This window comes from Passer domesticus, chromosome 3, assembly GCF_036417665.1.
Source record: "Passer domesticus isolate bPasDom1 chromosome 3, bPasDom1.hap1, whole genome shotgun sequence".
Classification (NCBI taxonomy): Eukaryota; Metazoa; Chordata; class Aves; order Passeriformes; family Passeridae; genus Passer; species Passer domesticus.
Window position 1 is genome coordinate 96,950,032 of NC_087476.1, and position 15,303 is coordinate 96,965,334.

Below are 15,303 nucleotides of genomic sequence, written 5' to 3' on the forward strand. Positions count from 1 at the left end.
CACATAAAACAACCTTAGTGCCAATGTACTAGCCAAGCACTCAGCTTTATTTCCTGTAGATGTGAAGCTATGCTCCTTGTTTTTCTACTTTCTCTAAATGAAGTGGGAGGAAACACTTTTTGACTCACAGTCTTAGGGAGAGAGTGACTCCAAGATGCAAAAATGTAGTTCTAATTCTTGGAAGCAGATATAATTTTCCATCCTGTAATCCTTTTTTCCCCACCTACTCACTCATGCCTTGCCTGCCTCCTCCCTTTTCTACTCCAATTCCTCCCTTTCATATGCCACAGGTAAGGATACAAAGCTATAATAGCATCCTAGCAAATCATATACATAAGATCTGTGCAAAATATATGGATCACATTAAATAGAGGTGGTAAAAAGAAATAAAAAATAAAGGCACACAATTCTTCATCCAATGACATGCCAAGCTGATATATGTGTAAGTTTTCTGGAAGTGATTTTAATACAGGAGCCTTGGGTCAGCTCTAATGTGAGTAAAAAACAGCAGCAGATTAAGCACGAGCCTAAGTGGAGAAAAGCTCTTGCAGTCCTTCTGGCAGGAGATTAAAATAATTGCTAATGGGAAGGTTTTTCAAAAGTATGAACATTTTAACTCCACTACATATAATAAAGGAGCCATGGAGAGCTGAGAAGACCTCCTTTTTAATGAAATTCTGTAGAACAAGATTTTTTTTACAATTTTTACAATTAAGCAATATTGTCTCCAACTCAGAGGTTATGTGGGGTGACAGGAAGGGGCTTATGCACTGTCCCAACAAAAGTGTGTAAACTGGAGAAGGACGAGTGTGCAGGTGTCAGCATGAGAGATGGTGCACACAGCTTTTTATAGATCTGAGACACAACCCAATGCAGAGAATATCCCCTAGACAAGAAGTAAAGGTGTTTAAAGTGAACTCATAGCTCTGATCTTGATTTCCAGTGTGCTCCAGAGTTCCATATAAAGGTAACAACTCTACCCGGTGCAGTGTTGGCATTCATACGGTAAAATCTATTAAATAAGAACATTCAAAATTACTTTCTTCTTTTTTTTTTTTTTTAATCTGGTGTGCCCTCAGAAAATTTGTGAATCAGAAAAGAGAGCTGCATTTGTTAAGTAACCGCTGTTGTAACGGCTTGTGTCTCCACCACTCGGATCATTGGATCTCCACTTACCCCACAGCTGGTAAGGAGTGAATTACCCTCATGGGGAGCCATATAGCAGTTCTTATTTCCTGCAGCAATGCATTAAATTTCATGTTAGAATTTGTTATAATTCTGTGGAATTGAAGCCATAATTCTTTGACATACTACTCCATACTGCCAGAAGCAAAGAAAAGACACAGATGGCAGGCCTGGCTCGATATCTTATTGACACATCAGCTAGTCCAGGATAAAACACCTAGATGCAAGCAACCTGCCCACAAAAGCAGTCATAGAGTGCAGAAATACCTCTTGTGCATCTGTAATGAGTTTATGATGCTTAATCTGACAAGGTCACAACAAAGCATGACTTCATTTTTTACCTCACCATTGTGCTTTAGGAACCAGTACATTTTAGCTACCTGGAATATGAACGGAATGGATTAGATCAAAACTGTTAATTTTTATTTACAAGAGGAAAATTTGGGTGGCAGCAGGCTGTGTGAAAAGCACAGAACTATGGAAAAAGCAGAGCTGGCCAAGAGAGTCTGCTGTTGGGAGGGAGAAGGACACAACAGGGCATGCCACCCGAACTGTGTTCAGCTGATGACTTGCTAGATCTCCACACATCCCATTAGCAATGCTCCCAGGAAGTCACACCCTCCTCAGATGCAGGAGGAACAGGCAATGAGCTTCATATTGTAACCTAGGCAAGTGGGTCCTACATGAAGTAAGATGGTACACTCCAAAAGTTCTGCTCTGCTGAATGCAATACAGATACTGTTCTACTAAGGCACTAAACATTTAACTGGCTGACTTTCATGATCCCTTCTTGCTTTTAACAGCTAGAAAAGGCCCATAAATACTGGGGAAGGGGAGCAGAATTGCCAACAAATTGAAATTCACAGTCACATGAAAAAAGAGGTCAAAGGACAGCAGCCTTCCATTACAATCACAGGTACTGTGTATGCCTCATTAAAAGAACTGTATACAGATTATAATGACAAGAAGCCTAAAACACCTTTGTCATTATAATCTGTATATTCAGTTCCTGGCTATGACCGTGGACTGGTTAAAAGCCACCGTCAAGGTGACAAAAAGGAAAAAAACCCCCATAAAATGCAGCAACAGAGAACTAGAGATGAAGATTTCAAATGAAGAAGAGAATGGAAAGAACTTTTATGATTTCGAGCATAAATATTTTTCTTGATTTCCTTTTCCTTTGTAAAAAGGACAAATTTCTGCTGCTAATCCAGCACCAGAATAGACAGAAAATGTCTAAAATATGCATAAATTGTCCTGGTTATTTAGACTGACACAAGCATATTTTACTGTTGGATTCTGTGAGACAGCAGGAGAAATGTTCCTAAAATTAACAGAGGTTCTGGTTCTTTTCAAACCACTGAAAAACTGTCATTGCATTACTAGTGTCATGCAACTCTAAATCTTACAAAAATTGTATAATAATCAAAGTCCTATGCATTAACTCAGTGAAAAAATTTCTTCTGGTTATTTGGATTTTGTTTCAGGCAATAAATCTATAATCCAGGAAACTCTTTGAAGACCTGTGAATTCAATAGTGCCACAAACATAGGCATTATTTATTTATTACTACAATAGTCTGAAAAAATATGATCTTTGATATATTATTAGTAGCAGCTGACTTATGCTGCAGTCATTAAGAAACACACACATTTATGAATTTTAAAATTGACATTAAAGAAATTCTCAGGACAAAAATTCTTATAGGACACCCCTTAAGAGCTTTTTAGCCGTATTGGAGAGACAGACAAAGCAACAGGAATTGGCAGAGGTCTAGAAATAGTAATATACAAGGAAAGATTGAGCAGAAAGATTGTCTAGGTAAGTGAATGATGAGAGGAAATTTGGAAACAGCCTGTAAATATTCAAAAGGATACTCCAAATACCGAGGGTATCATCTCTCTTCCTCATTCATGAGAGTAGGACAGGGAAAAAAGGGATTTAAAATGCAATGGGCAGGATACAGGTAAGGCATTAAAATACCCTTCTAGTGGTAGAGCTCATGAATCACCAAACTGGGTATGGAATACCCATCATGAGATATTGCTTAGAAGAAGAAGGACAAACTTGCCTCAGATAATTACTGCTGACATCACCAAAGCAAGCACATGGGTGATACATACTCTCAAGAGTTCTTCTAACTCTTTCTCCTGTGATTTGAAATTTCACCCTTTCTATTTTAACAATAGTATCTGGTTTTCGTTTATTTTGTTTTGTTTGTCAAATGAGAAAATTAAAAAAAAAAAACAGTTTCCCTGTTGAGAAATGGATTATTTATATAATAATTAAGCTATAACTCTTTTGGGTCAAATTTAGAAACAAAGTGCTGGCTTGGAAAAATTACTGAGAGGTATCTCAGTATTCCAACTCCATTTTATTATGGGAATCAATCTTTTTAAAGATACAATTAAAACCAGGCATATAGTGGACAGAGCAATAAGCTAGAATAATTGTTCAAACAAGATGCCATACCCAAAACACAATGCTAGGAATCCTCAATATAGGATTTACCATGCTGAAATTATTTGTTTTCAAGAGAAGTTTTGCATCAATGCCTCTTTTTATAGATGAAATTGATATTCATCTGTAAGCTGTATGTACACGCTTTTCCATCACTTAAAGTTCAGTGCATGAGAAACACCTCTGGGCTTATCTTCTATGTGTGAGGGAATTTCACCAGACATGTGCAGACAAAAGGATCTTTATGTCTCCACTTCCAATAATGCATTCCTCCCATACCATAAGCAATCCCATACCATACCATCTGCTCCATGGAAAATCTTGGGTGTGGAAAGGGTTTTTAAAACATTCTCATAGACTGCTGCCTAAGGGTTGTTGAGTTCTTTTTTCCCATTATAACACATCTACTTGCATTAGTTGTGAACATAAAAAGTAGCAATATTTTAATCCCACATGCTCCTTACATTCTTGTAATGAACACATGAAACAAAATGAAAAAGACTTGAGTTAGTGTTTCTTATTGGGAGACTAATCAGCTTGGAGCTGGCAATTTTTATTTAAATCCAAAGGAACAACCAATAATGAAGTATAAACTTCATTAGAAATACTACAGCAATATGTTATATAATCAATCATGTAATATGTGATTCAAAAAATCTTCATAAGAAATGTACCACCAATCTATGTATAGGCTACAAATTCACATTAAATAATGAAAAGCTGCAAATTACAGACACAATAGAAGCAAGTGTACATAAGTTCATGAATGATGTATTAACCCAGACATTGGCAAAAGTCATAAAACATGGTTGGGCAAGTATAAATCTTCATTTTCACAGATTGTATGGTGTTAAACAGACTGTGAACCTTGGCTGAAAATTCACCTACAGAGCATTGTCAGGATCAAATGGCATTATTATGTTTCCACAAATGTAGGGGAAAAGGGAGGGGAAAGGACGTGGAAAAATTCTTAAAAAACAACTGCAAATAACAGGATGCCTTAACTGCAATACAATAAAAGTAATTTTGCAGCTAAGACAAAGTAATGACCACATTTCTGAGATTTGTGATACAGAGCAGGAGCTGGGCCAGAGAATGTTACATACTTATACTGGCAATGTGTGTGCCCTTTCAGCACACATAAAATATTATAAAGCTTGATCTGACACAGTCAGCACACAGTCTACACATTATGTTGTTGGAATGAATCTAATTTCAATAACAGCTCAGGGCCAGAAGTAAGTAAATAAACTAAGGAAATAAATACAAGAAGGAACTAAGTAGAACAACTAACCTTTCACAGAAAAAAAAAAAAAGGAAAAATCCAATGTGACTGTGAGTAAGATCAGTAGCATTTCTGCAATATTATCTATTATCTTCATCTCTGAAGATCAACTCACCTAGTAGAGCCCAAGGGCTGAAATACTTTGACAACAGGAAATGAGCAAGGGAGGGAGCTTTTAAAATGTCTGTGACCTTCAGCACCTTTGGAAAGAGGAACCGAAATATGATGATTTCATGTAAGGGCCTTATTTGCTAGAAAGTCCTGCTACTTTTGGAGGGTGGGTTTCTGAGGTTTTTGCGTATGGTGGATGAGGTGCTGTTGAAAATACTGATACTATGCAGAGTTTCCTGAAATCAGTTCCTAGAGCCATCCCCAGTCACTTGCTACCTATGAACAAGCTATTTCTCATAGAGATTAACAGTTAGCTGCTCTGATCTGGATACTGTGCTTCTGCGAGATGGACTCAAAATACATTTTGATGCTTTGTGAGCCCTCTTGCAGCTATGAGACAATATCATGGGCTAGTGAACCTGTTTTTCAAAGGGTCTAAAAGCTGTTCATACTTCTATACATTGTTAAGCGCATTGCTTATCTTCTGAGTGTCAGTGAGTAGATTAATGAGCTGCCTCCTCACAGAAAAATTCTGGTCAATTGGGTCTGAAGCCTTTCATGCTGTACAAGTCTGGCCATCTTAAGCTGCATCTCAAATGTCCAAAAGAAGAAAACATGAATACAAGATTTGACTCCTTAAGTATGTGTTTTCAGTTTTGGAAAAATGTCTGAACTTAGGGCATTGAAAAACCTGACTGAGTCAACTGCAATAGGGCATCCAAAAGGCATGAAGAAATAGATTAGATTTTCTCTTAACTATGCACACAAAATAATAGCCATCAAAGAAAATCCTGATTTATTGGTGTTAGCTTTTCTGGAGGAACAGAAAGTATGAAGTAATACAGAAGTCTCTGAAATTAAAATACAGTTGTCAGGCCTTGCACCTTGTACAGAACTTACCATTGAATGGTCTTCCCCAGGACAAAACAGCCTGGTGACTGTGTTGCACTTTTTGCCATGTTTCATCCATATAGGTGTTCCACAGGAGCTGAATGCATTTTTATTGTCTGTGGGCAGGAAGAGAGTTTAAGATGCTTATTTCAGTTGCTCACTGGAGAGATTGAACCCCTCTAACAAAACAGAATTTACTAGAACAACACATGGTTTGGAATTGCCATTTGCTCATAAAGGACTGCATGCCAAAATTTTGTCAGAGACAAATGGTTCAGAAAAATCATATGAAAGAGATGAATGAAAAACCACCTAGGCTGGTAGTATGTGAAGTGACAGAAAGTGAATGACTGATGCAATGGAGAATTCATTATTGACCTTAGTGGCGACAAATCTCAACTTCCCTGTTGTTCAACACAAGCACTTTTTAGAGAAGTACTTTACTAAAAGGGGAGAAAATATTCAGCACTTACAAAGAAACATTGATTTCTTTCAGCTCATTCGGTCTGACATGGGAAAGACAAATGGTGAAGGTGTTAATGGACAAATGTAAAAGGAGCACATAGGCTCACAACTCCTGTGAGTTGATCCTCACACCAGGATACACTTTTGAGGTTTACTACAGGCCAAGATGAAGGATGTAGGTTGAAATTCAGAAATTACCCTTCTATTAGTCATGCAATGTTATGACATGGAAAAGAAAGTCACAGCAGGCAGAAGAAAGCTGCCTTAGGCCTTTTCAAAGTCTAAGACAGTTTTAATGTAGGTTTCAAAGTGCTCTGAAAATCCCACTTGAGCCAGCAAACATGAACAGGTAGGATGTTCACAGACAGTGATTGCTGGGTGAAGATAGCACAGAATTGTTCCTGAATTTATATCTTACCTTCCAAAACCTGCTGTCTCCCAGTATTGGAAAGCTCTAAGCTCCATTATGCTTAAATTGTTCCACATTACTACATCCTACTGCTCTTGAAGGTGGTTTGTTATAGTTACCCTCCTGCCAGGTAGGTATAGGGAAATAAATGATGTATTTTGATACAAGGCTATTTTGCTGAACTGAATGGATTAAAGAACTGGTAATAAATTTTATTTTGTCTTCTAGGCCACTGGTGCAAACTAAGTCCAGTTCAATAGTGACCAGAAGTTATTGCCACCTGACAACAGAACCAAATACATGTGAAATTGATTGGCAGTTCTTAGCCCAAGTCCTTGTGACTTAGTCATGAAATTGCCCCTTCTGACACAAATTGGACCCAATGAAGCTGTGTTAATGCAAATGCTCAGGAACAAGTAGGGTGAAACATTCTACTTTGTGACTGGAGAATCAGGTGACATTCTTCATTTAAAAAGCTTCATAAAATGTACTTTTCTCAAGATTGAACTTTATAAAATTCAACACGAACATTTGAGACAATTATAAAATTTCAACACAATATTTTTGTTGGAAGTTTCAAGCTGAAATATTTTTTCATTTTACCTCAAAAAGCTGTTCTGCTTTGGAATTTTATTTTTTAAAAAAAGGAAAATAAATTACATGTTATGATGAGTGTTTCAGATGACAGTTAGAGTGGGATTCACTTTGCTAAGTTTAGACATCTACACTGTAGGCGTCAACCTCAGAGCTAGTCACTCCAGGTTTCCTTTTTAGTTAATGGAAAGAAACAGGTACATTTAAGGTGTGACTCCTCTGACCTATTTTAAATATCTACTTTAAGATCAATAATGATCTTAAAATTACTGTCTCTCTCCACTGTCTATGGTATGAGAGATCTCAAATAGAGATCTACCAGAGACATCTTCTACTGCTCAGATGAGTCCTCTCCCAGCTAACTCCCCATTGCATACACTTATTTTTCAGCTTTTTAACTGTGAAAACTATAACTAATACTATATTTTCACTTGAAATAAAAGGCTGCATGTTGCTTCAGAATTTTCATTTAATGAATAAACTTCTTTTCCAAGTGAATTCAAAATTTAAAGTGGAAAACTCTATTAGCTATGTGTGAAGCTGAAGTTATATAAGGGACATTTTAGCAGGCAAGAAGGATGAAAAACCACAGGTTCTCTCATTCTGTATCTCACATCTCATCAAATTATTTCCACTTACAATTACCAAAGTCAACAGAAAAGCTACAAGGAGGTTCTGTGGGATGGAGGGTTCCATGATTTTACTCTCCAATCTCAGCTGCCATGAAGGAAAGGGACAGGAACAAGACAGCTGGGAAAGCAGAGAGAAGAGATGGGGACAAGTGGGACTGACTGCTCATGGGAAGCATGCAGTGGCTGGAAAGAGCATGAAGATGTTTTAAAGAGTGGCTGAAAACAGGAAGGGGCAATAGAGGCTGAAGGGAGGGCAAATGTAAGAAAGGACAGAATGGGTAGCTGAAGAAAAGCAGCTCTAGAGACATTAACATTTTGCTTTAAATTAAAAACTCCAAAATGAGGTTTCTCATAGGTCTGATCATAATTTCCTAGGTTGCCAGGCACATATCAGACACAGTAAAGAAGCACAAGTGTATCCTGCTTTTTCTTCTATATTTAGTGTATCCTAATTCAGCTCCAGAACTGTTTGCAGCCCTCTTTACTCTTTCTCATTTTATACTTCCACAGATCCAAACCATTTTGTTGCAGACCTTTGGCTGCACTGGACTCAGATTCAGCCACACAACTGGGAATATAACTAATTTTGCTCAGCAGAACCAGCTTTGTTGGTAAAAACAAATTTACATTGATTACCTCTGAGCCTAACACACACACTTTCTCCAGACCTCTGCCTAACAAAACTGTGAAGGAGACTTTTGACTTGTCAATAACCTCAAAAAGAAATTAGCTTGATTTTTAACTCCATTACTCAGGCTAATCTCTCTTGGATTTCCTAGCATTTACACAGGAAATGGTTGATTCATAATAGATGGTGTGTACATTTAGCTTTTGTAATTCAAGGAATGTGTTAGGTGGTTTGTGGTGACATTTTTCTTAATAATGTGGGAGCACTGGAATGTCTTTCTCCAACTACTGGTCTCTTGGTGGATGCACACATTATTTAGATTGAGAGCAAGAAACACTCTCAGGTGGTTTTCAGGTAAAACAGAAAGTATCTGCAGGGAAGGTTAGAGATAAAATTGAGATGTGCCTTTGCCTAGAACAGAATCCCAGACTGACAACGGCGCTTCATGCAATTGCCTTTTAGCAATCTTCAGCTGCCTTCCTCCCCTCACCACTTTCTTTCAGGTAGGAGGAAAAATGAAAATGTAGCAAAATGAAAATATGGGAAGCCAGACCAGGAGCAGGCAGGATGTTGTGTCTGATGCCCCATGTGTGGAGACGAGAGGCTTGACTCCATGTTTTCAGAAGGCTGGTATATTATATTATGATATATATTATATTAAAATACAACATTAAAACTATACTAAAAGAATAGAGAGAAAAGATCATCAGAAGGCTAGAAAGAACAAGAATAGAATGCATAACAAAATCTTGTGACTGCTCACAGCCTCGACACAGGTGGCTGTGATTGGTCATAAAGTGAAAACAATCCACATGGACCAATGAAAGATGCACCTGTTGCAGTCCACAGCAGCAGATAGTTATTGCTTACATTTCTTTCCTGAGGCTTCTCAGCTTCCCAGGAGGGAAAAATCCTAGCAAACGATTTTTCATAAAATATCATAGCTGCACAGGAGTTTTAGGCATGTCTCTAACACTAATTCACCCTACAGCACCTTGCTAGTGCATATCCTCTCTGCTGCAGGGGAACAGGTCTCCTAGGCAATGTCAAGTTAGCCACACTTCTGATCCTACACTCAAAACCAGACACTGATGCCATCACATTATTACTATACAAATCTAATCTAATAGGCAGCTTCAACCCAGAATCTTAACATCTAATTGCTTTAGAAACAGGCTAAACTTCACTTTCTTACACAGTCACATGATTCAATGAGTGGAAAAATGAGTGGGCTTTAGACATCTGAGATAGCCTCCTTCCTCTGTGTTTTTCTCACAGATCTCCAAAGAAGCTATATGGATATGTAATATTTTGGCCATTGTGTAATTTTGAGTTCTTTCATGCCTTCACTTTGCCTGTAAAAATGCACTTGTCTCTCAAATTCACAGGAGAGATAAGAAATACAACAGCCAGCATGTTTGATTTAGTAATTCACATGACTTGGCAAAGTTTTCCTCTCCTGAAACTGGAGGACACCAACAAGATCTATGACACTGCCTGCCCTCTGTCGTTCCCACACCACAGTTTTTCAGCTCTTCATTGCCCATTCAGGAACTGATCTTCACACTGCACAAAAGGCATAATGGACATTATAAGTTCATAAGTTCATGCATAAGTTCAGCTGGGAAAGATGCACGCTTTACTCTAGCAATGAAATAAAAGCAGATCAGAGCCTTGAACTTAAAGTTGTGACAGGTAATGTGACAACAGGAAAGCCCTAGAACACAAATTACCTTTCCCATTTATCTATCAATTATTTTTGTATATATTTTGTACAATTTTTTCCTCTTTATCTGGAGAAAAGGTTTCAAAACTAGCTGAAGAAAAATGCGAGTAGCACAGAAGACTAAGCAAAGATAGCATTATTAAAATATAAAATTCTATTAATAATTCCCTTCTGGTCTTAGGTGCCAAGAGATACCTAGAGTACTTCCCAGGTCTATGTGTTTCCCCAAATACACCATTAATAAGGTTTTCTAATTCCACTACAGAATCCTATAACTTATAAAACCACTTAGATGTTTGTTACATACTTACATTCTCTACCACACATATATGTTGAGCAGGAAACAAATATATTACAAAGGCTCTTTGCTAAATTTCAAAGCCGAAAGTTGAAGAATTCAGGAGCAACAAGGAGTCAGTCACTGATCAGGGTAACTTACACACAAGCAATTTTACTCTTTTGGCATCTCAGAAGGCATGGTATCCTGTGTACCCACATTCTTGGGCTGCATCATCAGAACTGCATCTCTACTGAATTGCACATTGTGCTTAATCCACTTACAGGTGGTGTCCTACTACCCCCAAGGGGCCTTAATTATTTCATTAGTTCATTTGAACACCCTGCCCACCTTATCCACTTTCATTTTGGGAGACAAGGTTTTTCTCCTGAAGAGCCCTGCAGAACCCAGGCAGTCTCCCCTTGTTTGTGAAATCTGGGTCCCTCATGTCTGGTCTTTAATTGCAAGTGTCTGCAGAGAACCCCAGTAAGCTTCAACTACAGATCCACAGCAGTGAAATGCATCTGGAGCGTCCTTCCCACAAGCATAGGAACACCAGCAAAGATTTTCAATTTAGCATGTAGCACAGACACACTAAAATGAAACACGTGGCTCTAGGAAAAACAACTTAGGCTTTGTGCGTATTTGCAGAAGAAAAGAGGCAGAAGAGAAGGAAAAGCTTGTAGATACTGCAGGAACAGACAAAAGGAAAATTCCTTTTCAAATTTTCATGACATCCTTTTGTCAAAGGCTCAGCAGACAATATGGAGATTTAACACAGATTAGGCTTTACATTTAAGGGAGTGACAGAACTATTGTCAATTAATCCTACAGAAGATAAGCTCTGAGAGCACTGCTTCTGGCCTGAGTTTCTCCTGGTACCTTTGTCTGTCTATGTTGAGAATTCAGATAAAGAAATCAAGATTACAAAGTATGTTTATATAAAAAGTACCTTCACTTTTATACAAAGCAGCATCTTTAAAGAGAGAGCTCAGGTGAGAATCATCCAAGTAAATGCAGATGCTGCCCACACAGATGTTTATGCATGAGCTATGTGGATACAGTCTTCTTGCAAGAAGAAGTCTGGTACCCTTGTTATTAATTCCCTCCTGAACTATTTCACTAAAATGGGTCAGACTAACCACATACTCAGCTCACAAGTGAACATCTGTCTATTGATGTCTACGTAAAGAGAAACCCAAACACACTTGAGTGTGTTTGCTCAAGAGTCCTGTGAGGGTAGATTTACAATAGTACACAATAACATACTTGTATTTACTGTCCTACAGTCACAAATGTAAGTCAGCCCAAGGTGTTACACAGCCTTTAACTCCCCAGCACTCTTATGCTCTGTTGGCACACCTTGGCGCCCACACTGCTGTAACTTTGCAGATATAATTACCCATATTTGCTAGACCACAACAGTGCAGTATGATAGCAAGTTTATGCTACCATATTTTCGCTGGTCTCATACATCTCCCATGCTGTTTGCAAGGGAAAACAAGTATCTTTTTCTTCAGCAAGTTCAGAGGGCATTTTGCACTCTGGTTCAGCTGGTAGAGCTGGCAGTGACTCATGTTGCATGAAAATACAAAAAGCGAGAAAAACAGGAAGTCTTGTGATTCCTGTCTCTAAAATAAGGTTTTAAAAGCCAATAGAATGATCCTGTGTCTCTGTTAGCCACCACGGATCCTGGCCGGTTTCCAAAACAATGAGCATCACCCTCATCTTTGGAAAGCTATCCAGCTTCTCAACGTGCAGTGTCAGCTGGCAGGAGGGGGTGAAAAAAAGAAAACAAACCAAAAACATCCTACAGAATTAATTAGGCGTTTGGAACACAATTTGCACCTAAGAAGAAAATGAAGGATATGCTCACACATTGTTGAGGAAAAAACATTGATCCTTGAACAGAAATCAATCATATCCCTCTCCTGAAATCAGTACTTCCTAAATGTATGTAGTTTGCCTATAGTTAGTATCAATCACTTCTGTTCTAGCCAGGGTCATATGAGTGTGGGATACTAAATGGCCCTGGGGTATCTGATGTATCAAAAAAATTCTTATGTATGTTGCTCTTTTATAGCTGAATATGTTTCATTCCTTTGAACCCTTTCCTTTCTTTCACTCATTTTCTGCACACTTTTTTTGTTTAAAGAAATGCAGATTTTCTTGAATGCAGGTTTTCTCTGCAAAATAGTCCATAAAGAGAAATACTTTGAAATAAAAGAAAATGGAAGCGTTCATTTTATGTGCATCACAGTTTTGGCTCCAAAGGTTATTAATTCATTTACAAATCCATTCTACCTGTCCAGCTAACTTCACTTTCTTTCCCAGTTATACCAAATCAAATTATTACCCAGAGTTAAATAAAATTACTTCATTTTGATTCTTATTTTTTTTTACCCTAAGGAAAAAAAAAAGCAAACCACTTTGATCAGGAGCTGAGTGCTTTCCAAGCTAACACACCAATTATTTTTTCTTTGGGTGCATCCCTCCATTTCTTTATACAACCTTTGGGTACTCACTACCACACAGTGATCAGAGGCATTCATGAGAAATTACACCTCCCAGCAGCCAAGGTTCTGTAAGTGGGAGTGCAGTGATGTGCCAGCGCGAGAGGCAGCACACCTCAGTGGAGTCACAATGAGAATTTGGAAGGCTTGAGCTCTACAACTAGCTCTGCAATTTTAGGTGCAGCATGTAGCAGTTTCCACATCAGTGAATTGGAATGGCTTTCATTTTATTTCCTTCTTAAAATACTTATTGATCTTACAATCAAACTGCTAAGAAATAAGGAAAAAAAACCAGCTAATCCTGCTAAATAAAGCAGGATTATACTGTCTAATAAAGACAGTGTTTTGTCCTATACGATGCATTTTACTGGCTTTTTTTCTTTAACTAGGTAAAAACTACATACAAATAGCACTGGCCCAGGATTTTCAGACAATTAGAATGAATATTCCTAATAGAAATAATGGTATAGATTTAAAATAAAAATACCGTTAGTATCAGAAGGCTATGCAATATTGGAAATCTGGTAGTATGATAAAGTTTAAGAACCTACAAAATGAATATTTCTGAGCTGGCAAAAAGATCAATACCTAAGTGTCCAGAGGTCAATATTGGTGCCAGAGTTTTTTAATGTGTAACTAAGCCCGTAAAAGAAGTAGACAGCAAGTTATTGAGAACTGATAAAGGTGACGTTATTTCAGCTAATAACAGTCTGCAGAGGATCGTGAAATTCTCCAGATGTACTTAAAGTCATTGGAGCTTTAGGCAGCATGTGGCAGATTAAATTTATCTTGGATAAGCAGGAAATAGTGTACATTGGCACAATAAAAAAATCAAAGTCACTGACAGTCTCTATGCCCAGCTGCTGCTCCAGTGGAGAAAGAAATGGAGGAGCCAGCACAAGCAGATCAGAAAGAGATGATGAGTACAGTTAAAATTACATTGGTTAGACATAGCATGAGGAATGATACTCAAAGTAAAGGGGAGGAGGGAAGGGGCAGAATTAAGGATCTGGGATTCGTGGATAATGATGATTATTGATGCTGGAAGGGAACTTCTTGAAATATTTGTAGAAAAATTTATAGGAAATATTTTAAAATGTAAAAGATTCAAATAAAAATATTTTCTTCTTAATATGAACAACTGAAAGGAAAAAAAAAAAAAGGAGAAATTCAGAAAAATATAAATACATGCAAACCCATGAGGAAGTTATTGACTGCAATGAGGTCTCCACTCAGTCTCCCTTTCTCCAGGGTGAACAGACCAAGTGACCTCAGCAGCAACTCATATGGCTTCCCCTCAAGAGACCCTTCAACACCTTTGTGGCCCTTGTTTGGATGCTTTCTAAAAGCTTTCTTATATTGTCATGCCCAAAACTGCTCGCAGTACTAGAGGCGAAAGTACACCTAGCAGAGAAACTGTAAACATAGCAGAGTTTAAGCTTCTGTATTTTTTCTGAATGGAGGTCGCTTGCTGAATCACAGACTTATGTTAAGCATTCAACCTACTGGCTGCTACTCTCTGTTATAAAGCAAACACAGATGCATGCTGGTAGGAAAAGCTCCTTGAATCATCTCAGGAAAACCTGCAATGACATTCCCTATTATGCTTCACAATAGGAGTTTCTCTTGACTCTCTTTGCTTTATTCCTCAAATCAGAAAGAGAAGGAGAAAGAAAATACTTTTCCTCTGGTTGACTGAGTTTCAGAGAATGTCAGGTCTGGTCTCTCTTGCTTTCCTTAGGATTGCCCAGATGGCTCCTTTGAAATGAATGTGTCTAATTTTAGAGCAAGAAAGGGGAAAAGAAAGCTAGAGAGGCTAAAGCAAGGTGACTTTTCCCTGCATATGTTAGTGTGTTAAGATTCTGTGGCAACATTTTTCTCTTTTCCTCTGCTTGACTCTTTCTCTAGTCTCTCTCTATTTTTTCCCCCACAGAGAAACACGTTTGTTAACTTTAATGAAGTACAGAGAATGACGTACAGAGACTGCTCTTTGTTTTATTCATCTGGAATTCTCTTAAGCATGTAAAGGACTCATTTGCTTTATTGGTTTTCTGTGTCCATTCTGAGAAAAAGATGCATCAGAACCACCATACTATCCTACTAAATGGGAGTAATGGGGCATGAATT

At 38.0% G+C, this 15,303-nt stretch overlaps 1 protein-coding gene and 1 long non-coding RNA gene across 6 annotated transcripts in view; one reads left to right on the forward strand and one right to left on the reverse strand.

The window, feature by feature from the left end:
- Nucleotides 1-15,303, forward strand: part of LRFN2 (leucine rich repeat and fibronectin type III domain containing 2) — a 212,168-nt gene that overhangs the window by 194,222 nt on the left and 2,643 nt on the right. The window lies entirely within an intron of this gene.
- LOC135297219 (uncharacterized) overlaps nucleotides 1-15,303 on the reverse strand; it is a 111,759-nt gene that overhangs the window by 23,913 nt on the left and 72,543 nt on the right. For all 5 annotated transcript variants that reach the window (XR_010359263.1, XR_010359261.1, XR_010359262.1 and 2 more), the window contains one exon: nucleotides 5,942-6,048. This is a non-coding gene — a long non-coding RNA (uncharacterized LOC135297219). The remainder of the gene's footprint in view (nucleotides 1-5,941; nucleotides 6,049-15,303) is intronic.